At 47.4% G+C, this 12,861-nt stretch overlaps 1 protein-coding gene across 10 annotated transcripts in view; it reads left to right on the plus strand.

Moving 5' to 3' along the window:
• Window positions 1-12,861, plus strand: part of LOC131691421 (uncharacterized) — a 1,322,992-nt gene that overhangs the window by 412,425 nt on the left and 897,706 nt on the right. The gene's annotated exons all lie outside the window — the stretch shown is intronic.

Here is a 12,861-nt window from a genome sequence, read left to right on the forward strand (position 1 = left end):
GTCAGAAGGCGCCTAAGGGAGAAGCCGTGCTCGTCAAAGCAAATGACGAGACTACGTACGCAGCACTGCTCAAAAAGGTCAGAGAGGACCCGGAGCTGAATGATTTGGGGGAAAACGTGTTAAGAGTCAGGCGTACCCAAAAAAATTAGATGCTCCTCGAGCTTACGAAGAATACTACGACTAGTAGCTCTGCCTTGCAGGAGACTATAACTAAATCAATGGGTGGAAAGGCAGAAGTTAAAGCCTTAAGCCCGGAGATGGTAATCGTGTGCAAAGACCTCGACGAAATAACGACGGAAGACGAGCTGAGAGGTGCTATGAAGCAGCAGTGCAAACTGGGTGAGGTGCACATGACGATCCGGTTAAGGAAGGGATACGGAGGAACGCAGATAGCGATGATACGTTTACCGGTAACCGCTGCAGACAAGGCACTGGAGGTAGGTAAGGTTACAGTTGGATGGTCGAGATGCCTACTGAGAGCCGCCCCACGAGTAAACAAACAAGCAGAGAAATGCTTCAAATGTTTAGGCTTTGGACATTTAGCAGGGGTTTGCAAAGGCCCGGACAGGTCCGGGATGTGCTGGCAATGCGGAGAGACGGGCCATCTTGCGAGAGACTGCACGCAGAGGCCGAAGTGCTTGCTTTGCACCCCAGCGGAAGGAAACGACCATCAGACGGGTGGCTTTAAATGCCCAGCGTACAAGAAGGCGACTGCAGGCCAACGGTGATGGAGATGACCTAGATAAACCTGAATCACTGTGATACCGCACAGCAACTGTTGTGGCAGTCTACGACAGAAACTATGTGCGATGTCGCTTTGATCGCAGAGCCTTATCAAGTCCCCCCTAATAACGGTAACTGGGTGGCGGATAGATCAGGAACCGCAGCGATACAAGTAATGGGAAGATTCCCTATCCAAGAAGTGGTAGAACGTTCCTATGAGGGTTTCGTGATAGCCAAAATCAACGGCATCTTCGTATGTAGCTGTTACGCTCCCCCAAGGTGGACAGTAGAGCAGTTCAGCCTAATGCTGGAGCAGTTAACCGAGCAGTTGATCGATCGGAAGCCGGTAGTCATTGGTGGTGACTTCAACGCCTGGGCTGTGGAATGGGGCAGTAGAGTAACCAACACAAGAGGGTGTATCCTGCAGGAAGCTCTAGCGAAGTTAGACGTACGATTGTGCAATGAAGGCTCTGTTAGTACATTTCGGAGAGACGGGAGGGAGTCTATCATGGACGTCACATTCTGTAGTCCCTCATTGACGGCGAGCATGGATTGGAGAGTATGCGAAACGTATACGCATAGTGACCACCAGGAGATTCGCTACCGTATCGGGCAACGGAACCCCGCGGCAGTACAGAGAAGGGTGACCGGCGAACGAAAGTGGAAGACGAAAGCCTTCAACAAAGACCTCTTTGTTGAGGCACTTCGGCCGAGCGGCGGGACCGAGAACGTGGATGCGGCTGACCTAACAAGAAGGATTGTGGCGGCTTGTGACGCCACAATGCCGCGAAAACTGGAACCACGCAACAAACGGCGTCCAGCTTACTGGTGGAACGAGACGCTTAGTACGTTACGCGCTGCTTGTCTCAGAGCCAGAAGGCGGGCCCAAAGAGCAAGGTCGGAACCAGATAGAGAAGAGCATAAGGCATCGTTTCGGGAAGCTAGGGCCGCTCTAAAACGGGAGATCAGACTTAGCAAGTCAGAGTGCCACAAGGAGCTATTCCGAGAAGTAGACGCCAATCCCTGGGGTGACGCATACCGAGTCGTGATGGCGAAAATGAAGGGTCCGACGACGCCAGCCGAAATGTGTCCGAGTAAGCTGAAGATAATCGTCGAGGGTCTTTTCCCGAAGCACGATCCAACTATATGGCCACCTTCACCGCACGGCGAGGAAGAAGGAACAAACATGGATCGGCAAGTGACTAACGACGAGCTAGTAGAAGCATCGAAGCGCCTAAAACCAAAGAAAGCCCCTGGTCCGGATGGAATACCAAACGTGGTACTGAAAGCTGCGATCCTGGCATATCCGGACATGTTCAGGATAGTGATGCAGAAGTGCCTAAATGAAGGCAACTTCCCCGAAATGTGGAAGGTCCAGAAGCTGGTTTTTTTTGTTATTCATTTCGTTTATTTGATAGGCACAAATGCGTTAGCTTGGCGGTGCCAAATTCTTTTGTTTTTACATTTTGTATATTTTAAAACTAGGAGGTTACAATGTTGAAATATTTTTTTAAAAAAGAAAAATTTTACAGCTATCTTAAGACTAGAAATAAGATTCTATATACAAGAGAGGGGGCGAAAGATTTTTTTATGAAAAAATTTTAAAACAAGGAATTCAATAGTAATAATTTTTAGGAAATATTTACAGTTATCTTAAAACTAACAATATAGTTTGGTACACAAAAGGGGGAACAAATATTTATGAGAAAATTCGCAGGTGTTTTAAGACTAGGGATATAATTCTATTTACAAGATGGGGGACAATAGTTTTAACAAAGAGGTAAAATTACAACTATCTTAAAACTAGGAATACAGAATACAAATTTGAACTTTTTTAGCGGAGACTTATGCTTGGTCAAGATATTCAGAGGGGGGCTGTAGAAGCAGTTGTATCAAGGACAGGGGAGAGAAAGCGTAGATGGTGACCAGGAGAGAAGAGCAAAACTTGCAACTTTCGCTCAAACGGGAGATCAGCGAAAGATTACCGCCTCAGTCTAGTAGGTCGGATTAGCGGATGGTATTCTTCGGACCCGCAGGGAATCCTTCAAAAGTCATCGGACCTTGAGTCGCTCTCGCTTCAGTTTCCGTAGTGGTAAGTGCGACGGCGGTTACATAGTTGCAGTCTGGAGCTGATCGGTCCCACAAGGCAAGAGAAAGCTTCTAAAACGAGAAATAAAAAGAGAGGGGCTAAATTGGGATATTTGTCGTTTTTATGAAAGTATAAATAAGGGACATATAGGGGAAATCACGATTTGCCAGTATATCTCGGACTGGGACATTGGGTGGTCTACCTCGGGCCCGAAGGGAATCCTTTAACTGAGACCTGGCGTCCAAGTACCCGGCGCATACCCAGACAACGTGCTCGATGTCGTGATAGCCCTCGTCACAAGCGCACAGACTACTCTCCGCAAGCCCAATACGCCGCAGATGCGCATCCAAGGTGTAGTGGTTGGACATAAGTCGGGACATTACACGAATAAAATCCCGACCCACATCCATCCCCCTGAACCAAGGCTTCGTTGATACCTTTGGGATAATGGAATGTAGCCATCGTCCAAGTTCACCATTGCTCCACGAGGTTTGCCAACTGTTGAGTGTCCTCTGACGACAAATACTAAAAAATTCGTTGAAGCAGATTGGTCTTTCGTATATGTCACCATTTAATGCGCCCACCTTTGCTAATGAGTCGGCCTTTTCATTGCCCGGGATAGAGCAATGAGAGGGGACCCAAACAAAGGTAATTTGATAAGATTTTTCAGATAACGTACACAAGGACTCCCGTATCTTCCCCAGGAAATATGGGAATTGCTTTTTGGGCTTCATCGCACGAAGAGCCTCGATGGAGCTGAGGCTGTCCGAAATGATGAAGTAGTGATCTGTGGGCAGAGTGTCGATGATCCCAAGGGTGTACTGAATTGCAGCTAACTCTGCGACGTAAACTGAAGCGGGATCATTGAGCTTGAATGAAGCGGTGATAGTATTGTTGAAGATACCGAAGCCAGTGGACCCATCGAGATTTGATCCGTCAGTGTAGAACATTTTGTCACAGTCGACTTCTCGGAATTTATTATAAAATATATTGGGGATCACTTGCGGGCGTATATGGTCCGGGATTCCACGAATCTCTTCCTTCATGGATGTGTCGAAGAATACAGTAGAATCAGAAGTATCTAGGAAACGAACACGGCTGGGAGTATATGAAGAAGGATTAATGCTCTGTGCCATGTAGTCGAAGTACAAGGCCATAAATCGGGTTTGAGAATTAAGCTCGACGAGCCTCTCGAAGTTTTCAATCACCAACGGGTTCAGAATGTCGCATCGGATGAGCAATCGATATGAGAGTTCCCAAAATCGATTTTTTAGCGGAAGAACGCCCGCCAGCACTTCGAGACTCATCGTATGGGTCGAGTGCATGCAACCCAAGGCAATGCGCAAGCAACGATACTGGATTCTCTCCAGTTTGATGAAGTGTATGTTCGCAGCGGAGCGGAAACAGAAACACCCGTACTCCATCACCGACAATATCGTTGTTTGGTACAACCTGATCAGGTCTCCTGGGTGAGCACCCCACCATGTTCCAGTTATTGTTCGGAGAAAATTGATCCTTTGTTGGCATTTCTGTTTCAGATACCTAATGTGACATCCCCAGGTACCTTTAGAGTCGAACCAGACCCCGAGATATTTAAATGTGAAAACCTGGTTGATCGTTGCACCCATTAATAGAAGCTGGAGTTGCGCCGGCTCACGCTTCCTAGAAAAAACAACCAACTCAGTTTTCTCCGTGGAGAACTCAATACCCAGCTGAAGAGCCCAAGCAGACAAATTGTCCAAGGTATTTTGTAATGGTCCTTGCAAATCGGCAGCTTTGGGCCCTGTAACAGAGACCACGCCGTCGTCTGCAAGTTGCCTTAGCGTGCATGAATTGGCAAGACAATCGTCAATGTCATTCACGTAGAAATTGTAGAGCAGGGGACTTAGACATGAGCCCTGGGGAAGACCCATGTAGCTAAATCGCGATGTTGTTAAATCGCCATGCGAAAAGTGCATGTGCTTTTCAGACAACAGGTTTAGCAAAAAGTTATTTAAAATTGGCGAAAGACCATGCTGGTGCAGCTTCTCTGACAGAATGTTGATAGAAACTGAGTCAAAAGCCCCCTTAATATCCAAGAAGACTGATGCCATCTGCTCTTTGTTAGCATAGGCCATTTGGATTTCTGTAGAAAGCAACGCAAGGCAATCGTTCGTCCCTTTGCCTTTGCGGAAGCCAAATTGTGTATCTGACAGTAAGCCATTTGCTTCAACCCAATTGTCGAGGCGAAACAAGATCATTTTCTCGAACAACTTCCGAATACAGGACAGCATTGCAATCGGCCGATATGAGTTGTGGTCGGAGGCTGGTTTTCCTGGTTTTTGGATGGCGATGACCTTCACTTGCCTCCAGTCATGAGGGACAATGTTACCCCCAAGAAACTTGTTAAATAAATTCAACAAGCGCCTTTTTGCAGTGTCAGGTAGATTCTTCAGCAAGTTGAATTTGATTCTGTCTAACCCTGGGGCGTTATTGTTGCATGATAAGAGAGCAAGTGAGAACTCCACCATCGAAAACGGTGTTTCGTTCGCGGTATCGTGAGGAGACGCGGCGCGGTACGTTTTCTGTACCGGGACAGAGTCCGGACAGATCTTCTTGGCGAAAGCAAATATCCAACGGTTTGAATATTCCACGTTCTCGTTGGTACTATTACGGTTACGCATACGTCGAGCCGTACCCCAAAGAGTGCTCATCGCTGTTTCTCTCGTTAACCCGTCGACGAACCGGCGCCAATAACTGCGTTTTTTGGCTTTCATTAGACTCTTCATTCGCCTTTCTAACGACGCGTACTGTAGATAGCTAGCGGGTAACCCGTCTTCCCGGAAGGCCTTATATGCAGTGGACTTTTCCGCGTACAGCTCTGAGCACTCTTTATCCCACCACGGGGTGGGAGACCGTCCATGGGTATTCGCGCTGGGTACTGGTTTAGTCTGAGCTTGATTCGCACTGTCGAGAATCAAGCCAGCCAAAAACCTGTACTCTTCCTCCGGAGGAAGTTCTTGAGTGGATTCGATTTTAACGGATATCGCGGTCGCGTAACTCTTCCAATCAATGTTCCGTGTGAGGTCATACGAGACATTGATTGTTTCCGATGGTCTTGAACCGTTAGCAATTGAAATCACGATAGGCAAATGATCGCTACCGTGGGGATCAGGGATCACCTTCCACATGCAATCTAACTGTAGCGATGTCGAGCAAAGCGATAAATCCAACGCGCTTGCGCGTGCTGGTGGTGTAGGAATCCGCGTCATTTCTCCCGTGTTTAAGATGGTCATGTTGAAATTATCGCAAAGATCTTGGATTAATGTTGATCTATTATCATCATGAAGACAGCCCCATACCGTACCGTGCGAGTTAAAGTCTCCCAGAACTAGCCGCGGTGCCGGTAAGGATTCCGTGATATTACAAAGCGTTCGGTGCCCTACCGAGGCTCTAGGAGGAATGTAGATGGAAGCAATGCAAAGGTCTTTACCTTTGATTAAAACTTGACAAGCGACAATTTCAATGCCTGGTGTCGAAGGGAGGTTAATTCGGTTGAAAGAATAGCACTTTTTGATCCCCAAAAGTACTCCTCCATAGGGGTTTTCTCGATCCAGACGAATTATATTAAAGTCGTGGAAGTTGAGATTTATATCGGAAGTTAACCAAGTTTCACATAATGCGAAAGCATCACATTTTAAACTATTTAGTAAAAATTTAAAGGAATCGATTTTCGGGAGGATACTTCTGCTGTTCCACTGTAGAACAGTGATCGAATCGGTGACCTCGTTCGATGACTTAGCCATCGAAGGATACGATCGCTGCAAGGAGGGGCCATTTAGTAGTCAACTGCTTCAAAAATGTTTGCACTATAGGGAGAAAACGTATCAGAAGGCTTTTAAGAGGATCAGTAACATTGAAAGCTGTGAAAATTAAGTCCACTATGTCAGAAAATTTCATTAGTCCGCTACTGGACTGAGTATCTGTTTGAAAAAAGGGGACACTTGGGGTTTTTGGTGTCCCTGGAAGTGGTGGGTACTCCTTGTTAGAATTAATATTTCCAAGTCCTGGAGCAAATTGCTTCGGCTTTTGTGCATCACTTCCGTTGGATTTATTGATTGCGGTTGGCGCACTCTGAGTGGACGACACCTTGGCACCCTTACGAGGCAATGTAGGGGAGGCTAGATTTCTCCTCTTCCTGGATTCCCCTGGGTTAACCAATGATGTTCCCTCTTGTGGGTCGTCAGATTCTTGCTCAACGCCAGCCAAAAGAGCAAAGGAATTTTCGGAAGGGACAGATGGCGAAGCATTCTTTAGCATTTCTGCATAAGAGTGCCTCGAGCGATCCTTAAGGGAGCGCTTAATTTTATCCCCGCGCTGCTTGTACGCCGGGCATGACTTAAGAGCATGCGGAGGGCCCCCGCAGTAAATACACTTCTCAGTTTCTCCACCGCAAGCGTCATCCTCATGCTCTCCCTCGCATTTGCCGCACCGTTTTTTATTGCCACAATAAGTGGCTGTGTGGCCCAGTTGCTTGCAATTGCTGCAGTTCATTACCCGCGGTACAAATAGGCGAACAGGTAGGCGAACCTTATCCAGGAGGACATAGTTGGGAAGAGCAGATCCGGAGAAAGTCACCCGAATCGAGTCTGACGGAGAATAAGTTGTCTTATCATCTTCAGTTTTTGCGGAATACAATTGCTTGCATTCCAGAATTTTCACCTTTTGAAGTGAAGGGTCCTTAAAGCAGCCAACCCCGTACTTCAACAGGTCTTCGCACTTTAGACCCGGTTCGGCGACGACCCCATCGATCTCCACAACTCTACAAGGCACATACACTTTGAATTGCTTCGTAAAACGCTCGCTGCGAGCAATCTGGTTTGCCTGGTCGAGGTCATTTACTATAACGCGTATCTTATTAGCTCGAACACGTGTTATCTGAGCCACGGACGGGTAGTTGGCAGTCAGCTCCCGTGAGATTTCTAGAATATTGGGCGATTTCGTGTTGGGCCGGAAATACACCACCCAGGGTCCAGTCGAACTGGCTGGGTATGTTTTAATACGGGGAGGACTGGGGGAATCAGGGGAGGGAGTAATTTCGGGTTTATCCGGTATATCCATGGGAATAACATTCCCATCCAATGTTACTTCGCCCTCGGCCATTTAGGCACGAGGATAACACGTGGTGTAAACGAGAGATGAAACTTATATTCAGGGGAAAGGGCAGAAGTAGAGACCGATCGGGGAAAGGGAAATGAAAGAAAAAAAAATACTTAGCTTATATAGCGGCGATTCCGGCTATTCTGGTATTCACTTCACCAGCCTGGGCACCGGCGAACAAAGACTGCCTCGAACAATGGTTGACCTTCACTGACAATTTATTCTTGTTCACTTTATGCACAGCACCAGAAAACGAACTGCTTCGATCGAGAGCTCGGAGGGTTATGACCAGAAGCTGGTGTTGCTGCCGAAGCCAGGGAAGCCACCTGGCGACCCGACCTCGTACAGACCCATATGCCTGCTGGATACACTCGGAAAACTCCTGGAAAGGATCATTCTTAACAGGTTGACGAAATTCACGGAAGGTGAGCGCGGACTGTCCAAGATGCAGTTTGGTTTCCGCAAAGTAGCATCGGCAGTGGATGCAATTCGGATAGTGCTTGAGAGTGCCGAGAAGTCATCTAAACAGAAGCGAAGAGGAGATCGATACTGCGCTGTGGTCACGATAGATGTGAAGAACGCGTTCAACAGTGCCAGCTGGGAAGCCATCGCTGCAGCGCTGCATAGAATGAGGGTTCCCGTCTATCTGTGCCAGATCCTGAAGAGCTACTTTCAGAGCAGAGTGCTACTGTACGAGACGAGCGAAGGACAGAGGTCATTGCGTGTCACAGCGGGCGTTCCTCAGGGCTCCATTCTAGGTCCAACCCTTTGGAACGGGATGTACGATGGGGTCTTAACGCTGCAGCTGCCTAGGAAAGTGAAAATCGTAGGTTTCGCGGACGACGTGTCACTAACGGTGATGGGTGAGACACTTGAAGAAGTGGAGGTGTCGGTAACGCAGACAATAGACGTGATCGAGAGCTGGATGAACGGGGTCAAGCTGCAAATAGCTCACCACAAGACGGAGGTGTTGTTGGTCAGTAACTGCAGATCGGTCCAACGGATGCAGATCGACGTCGGAGGGCACGTGATTGCATCGAAACGTGCATTGAAGCAATTGGGAGTTATAATCGACGACCGGTTGAGCTTCAACAACCACGTTGATTACGCCTGTGAAAAGTCGGCGAAGGCAACGAACGCAATAGCGAGAATCATGCCAAACGTCGGCGGTCCGAGAAGCAGCACGAGACGTCTGCTATCTACTGTTTCATCATCGATACTCCGATATGGGGTTCCTGCCTGGAGTGCTGCGCTGAAAACCAAGCGGAACCGTGAAAAGCTAAACAGGACATTCCGACTGATGGCCGTACGAGTCGTGAGTGCCTACAGAACAATATCGTCGGAGGCAGTATGCGTTATCGCCGGGATGATCCCCATCTGCATTACCCTGGCGGAGGACGTGGAATGCTATCAGCGGAGAAATGCACGTAACGCTAGGAGACAGGTTCGAGCGGACTCGTTGGCTAAATGGCAACAGGAGTGGGACAACGCGGAGAAAGGAAGGTGGACTTCCATTTGACGCAGTTTTTGTCCGGGCACGGATGCTTCCGGAAGTACTTGCATCGGTTTGGACATGCTTCGTCACCCCTTTGCCCGGGTTGTGCGACCGTGCAGGAGACACCGGAACACATGGTCTTCGAATGCCCTAGATTCGAAGAAGTTCGTAGGGCACATCTCTTCGACGATATTGTCCACTGTCATACCAGGTATACGGTATGACAGTGGACAATATCGTCGAAGAGATGTGCCGTGACGAACATACCTGGGACGCTGTCAACAGAGTGGTCTCGAGCATACTCTCCGAGCTGCAGAGGAAGTGGCGTAGAGACCAACAAGAAACCGCAAATCGGGTTTCGAGAGAAATTCCGCCGCCGGGGAACTCTCCAACTGTGTAGACTAGGTCCACCGCCGGGGACCAGTTGAGTAGTGCGTGATGTAGCACCGAGTTGGGTCGTCGGGGCGCCTGGGAACCGGACGTCAAGCTTCACCGGAATCGCTGAACCGACCTCGACATCCTTCCGGGTAGCTCGTGAGCAGGCTATATCCACCCCCAGGGATTGGACCGAGTAGACCGCGTCGCAGAGCTAGCAGCGGGTCGTTGGGACACCGGTGAACCGGAAGTTATGCTCCAACCGGAATCGCCGGATAGACCTCAGCACCTACTGTATGGCCCGTTGAGTAGGCTAGATCCACCGCCGGGGACTAGATCGAGTAGATCGGGCGAAACGGAACGAGAGGAAGCCAAAGGGCTCATGAAATTGTGGTGCTAAAACAAAAGAAGAATCGGTACCGGGGGAGCCTCCTTCGCCGGGGAACTCTCCGTCGGCGTAAGCTAGATCCACCGCCGGGGACTAGACTGAGTAGACCGCGACGAAATACCACCAGTCGCAGGTCGTCGGGGCATCAGCGAACCGGACGCTCTGCTCCACCGGAATCGCCGAACTGACCTCGACATCTGGTTGGTTGGCTCGGTTTCGGGAGAACTTCTCTCGCCGGGGAATTCTCCGTCGGAGTAGGCTAGGTCCATCGTCGGGGACTAGACCGAGTAGTTCGCGAACAAGTCTGGTGCTCAAAGAGTAAACAGCGTTGAATGGTGCGAGAAGGGAGTTGCGGTGCTAACCGGCACAAGCGAGCCGAAGGGCTCGGTGAATTAAACAGTCAGAAGTTTGCCGCTCAGACTGTACTCGTAGGGGAGGAGTACTAAGCCTCGACTCACAGCCAGCTTTCCGACTGCCATGCAGAGCTTGCCAGTCTGTGTGGATGGTAGAGAATTGGTGGAGTGTAGAGGAGTGGGGCTGTAACCCTACGGAAGAAACGAACTAGTAAGTAGTTGAATTAGAGTGTGTGCTATGCACATACAAACCCCTCCCCGAAGTAATGCCGTAAGGTAGTGCCGGGGAGGAATCAAGTTCTGGGCAAGAGCAGTGGTTTTTTGCGATCTCGGCGAACTGAGTCGAATGTTATATGAGACTCGGCCCTCCGGGCCTCGGTTAGAAAATCGGTTTTTGAAGCAATAGCATAACCTTTCTATATGAGAAAGGCAAAAGAATAATATTTAATTAGCTTAATAAGCATGAGTTCAATGTTATCTTCATGTGATTATAATTTGGAAAGGTTGGTGGAATGGGTTTCAACGTGTAGGGAAAGGGGGGTTAGTAGAGTGGGAGTGGAGGATGCGTCTGAAATCCTTCATCTTATTTCGGTATACGGGATGGATGAAGGAAATGCAGGCGTGAGGGTGGTCCAAGGGGAGGGGAGTGATGAAGGAGGGAGGTGTAAGGGCAAGACGGGGGGGGGGGCGGCGACGCAATACTCAATTGCATATTTTGCCTTCCATTTGAGACTTGGTTTGAGAAAATCGGTTCAGTCATCACCGAAGAACCGATTTGACTTTAATTGTGGAATATGCCCAGAATTCCGGACTTCCGGAATCGTCGATAGTGGACAATATATTCAATGAATGTTTGATTGGCAATCAGTGATCTAGATCTGCGATTAGAAGTTATTTGGTGACCATTTCAATAGTTTTTAGCCTCTGAGGTATTACGATTGTACCGATTTATATGGGAAATTCCAGTGTATCCTTACTAACACCCCTGTAGCTTCGGAAGCAAGAGTCAGAACCGAATGAAAATCAGCAGCAGTCAATGGCATTACTGTATCTTTCATTTGAAATCAAGTTTGTAAAAATCGGTAGAGAATTCGTTGGGGAATGGGTGTGATATTAGCTTAGGAACTTGGCGGGTTCCCCGGGGGCGTCATGAACCGTCATAGGTGGTCAATGTAGTCAAAGCTACTTTGATTGATCATTAGTGATCAGATGATCAGATGAAACTAAGTTTGCGAAAATCGGTTCAGCCATCTCTGAGAAAATTGTGTGAGTTTAAATGACACACACACACACATACACACACACACATACATACACACACAGACATTTGCCGATCTCGACGAACTGAATCGAATGGTGTATGACACTCGGCCCTCCGGGCCTCGGTTAAAAAGTCGATTTTTACAGCGATTGCATAACCTTTCTTTATATGAGAAAGGCAAAAACGTACGGGCGATACTTCAATGCTGATAGGTGGCATCGAAAAAATAAACAATCGCCAAAGGGGCGATACTATCATTTTGTCAATTTCAATAGCAAACACAAATTTTAATTTAATAATTTCAAATACTTCATGAAGTTTTGGGTTTCGATCACTGAATCATGCAATCTAGGATGTAAAAAACACAATAGTTCTTAAATAGGAAATAAAACCAAGTCTGGAAATATTCACTGTTGATTTTCTTTGAATGGTGTCACTGCTAGTATCGCTTTTTTCAAGAAAAAGCGTTGATTTCTTAGTTCTCAGTCGCGTTGGAAATTTGAGTAAAGTATAAACTTCAAATCGATTAAAAAAATCGATTTTTTGGCTCAGTACAATATACATAACCCCTTTAGGAAAATTCAGTTTTCCCACCACAATTCATTGATTGAGGAATATAGATATTTTATTAACAGAGCATTATCAATAATTCGTTTGTATGTCTATTTCATGGGCCATTTTTTAGCTTTCCCATTGATTTGGTTTGAGATTTCTAGCACTGATGTTGTCCTATGCTGATTTGAGCGATTCTCTGAGTCCTGCCACTATCCCATGTAGTATGTGTTATCAAAAACATCGCGAAACATCATGTTCTAAATGTTCTCAAACGATATAATATCCGAAGAGAGTGATAAAAGTTATAAGAAATGTCTCATCACACTGTTAGGTGGATTAAAAGCGTTTTTATTATTATTTTTGATTTTTTTTTTGATTTAAGTTAAATAGTGCTGTCGAGCGTGTTGCTACTGCAACAAAATGGGACAAACAGAAGGATCACCCTCCGAAGACGAATATTATGGGGAAGAGGAACGTGTATCT

The sequence above is a fragment of the Topomyia yanbarensis genome, chromosome 3, assembly GCF_030247195.1.
Source record: "Topomyia yanbarensis strain Yona2022 chromosome 3, ASM3024719v1, whole genome shotgun sequence".
Classification (NCBI taxonomy): domain Eukaryota; kingdom Metazoa; phylum Arthropoda; class Insecta; order Diptera; family Culicidae; genus Topomyia; species Topomyia yanbarensis.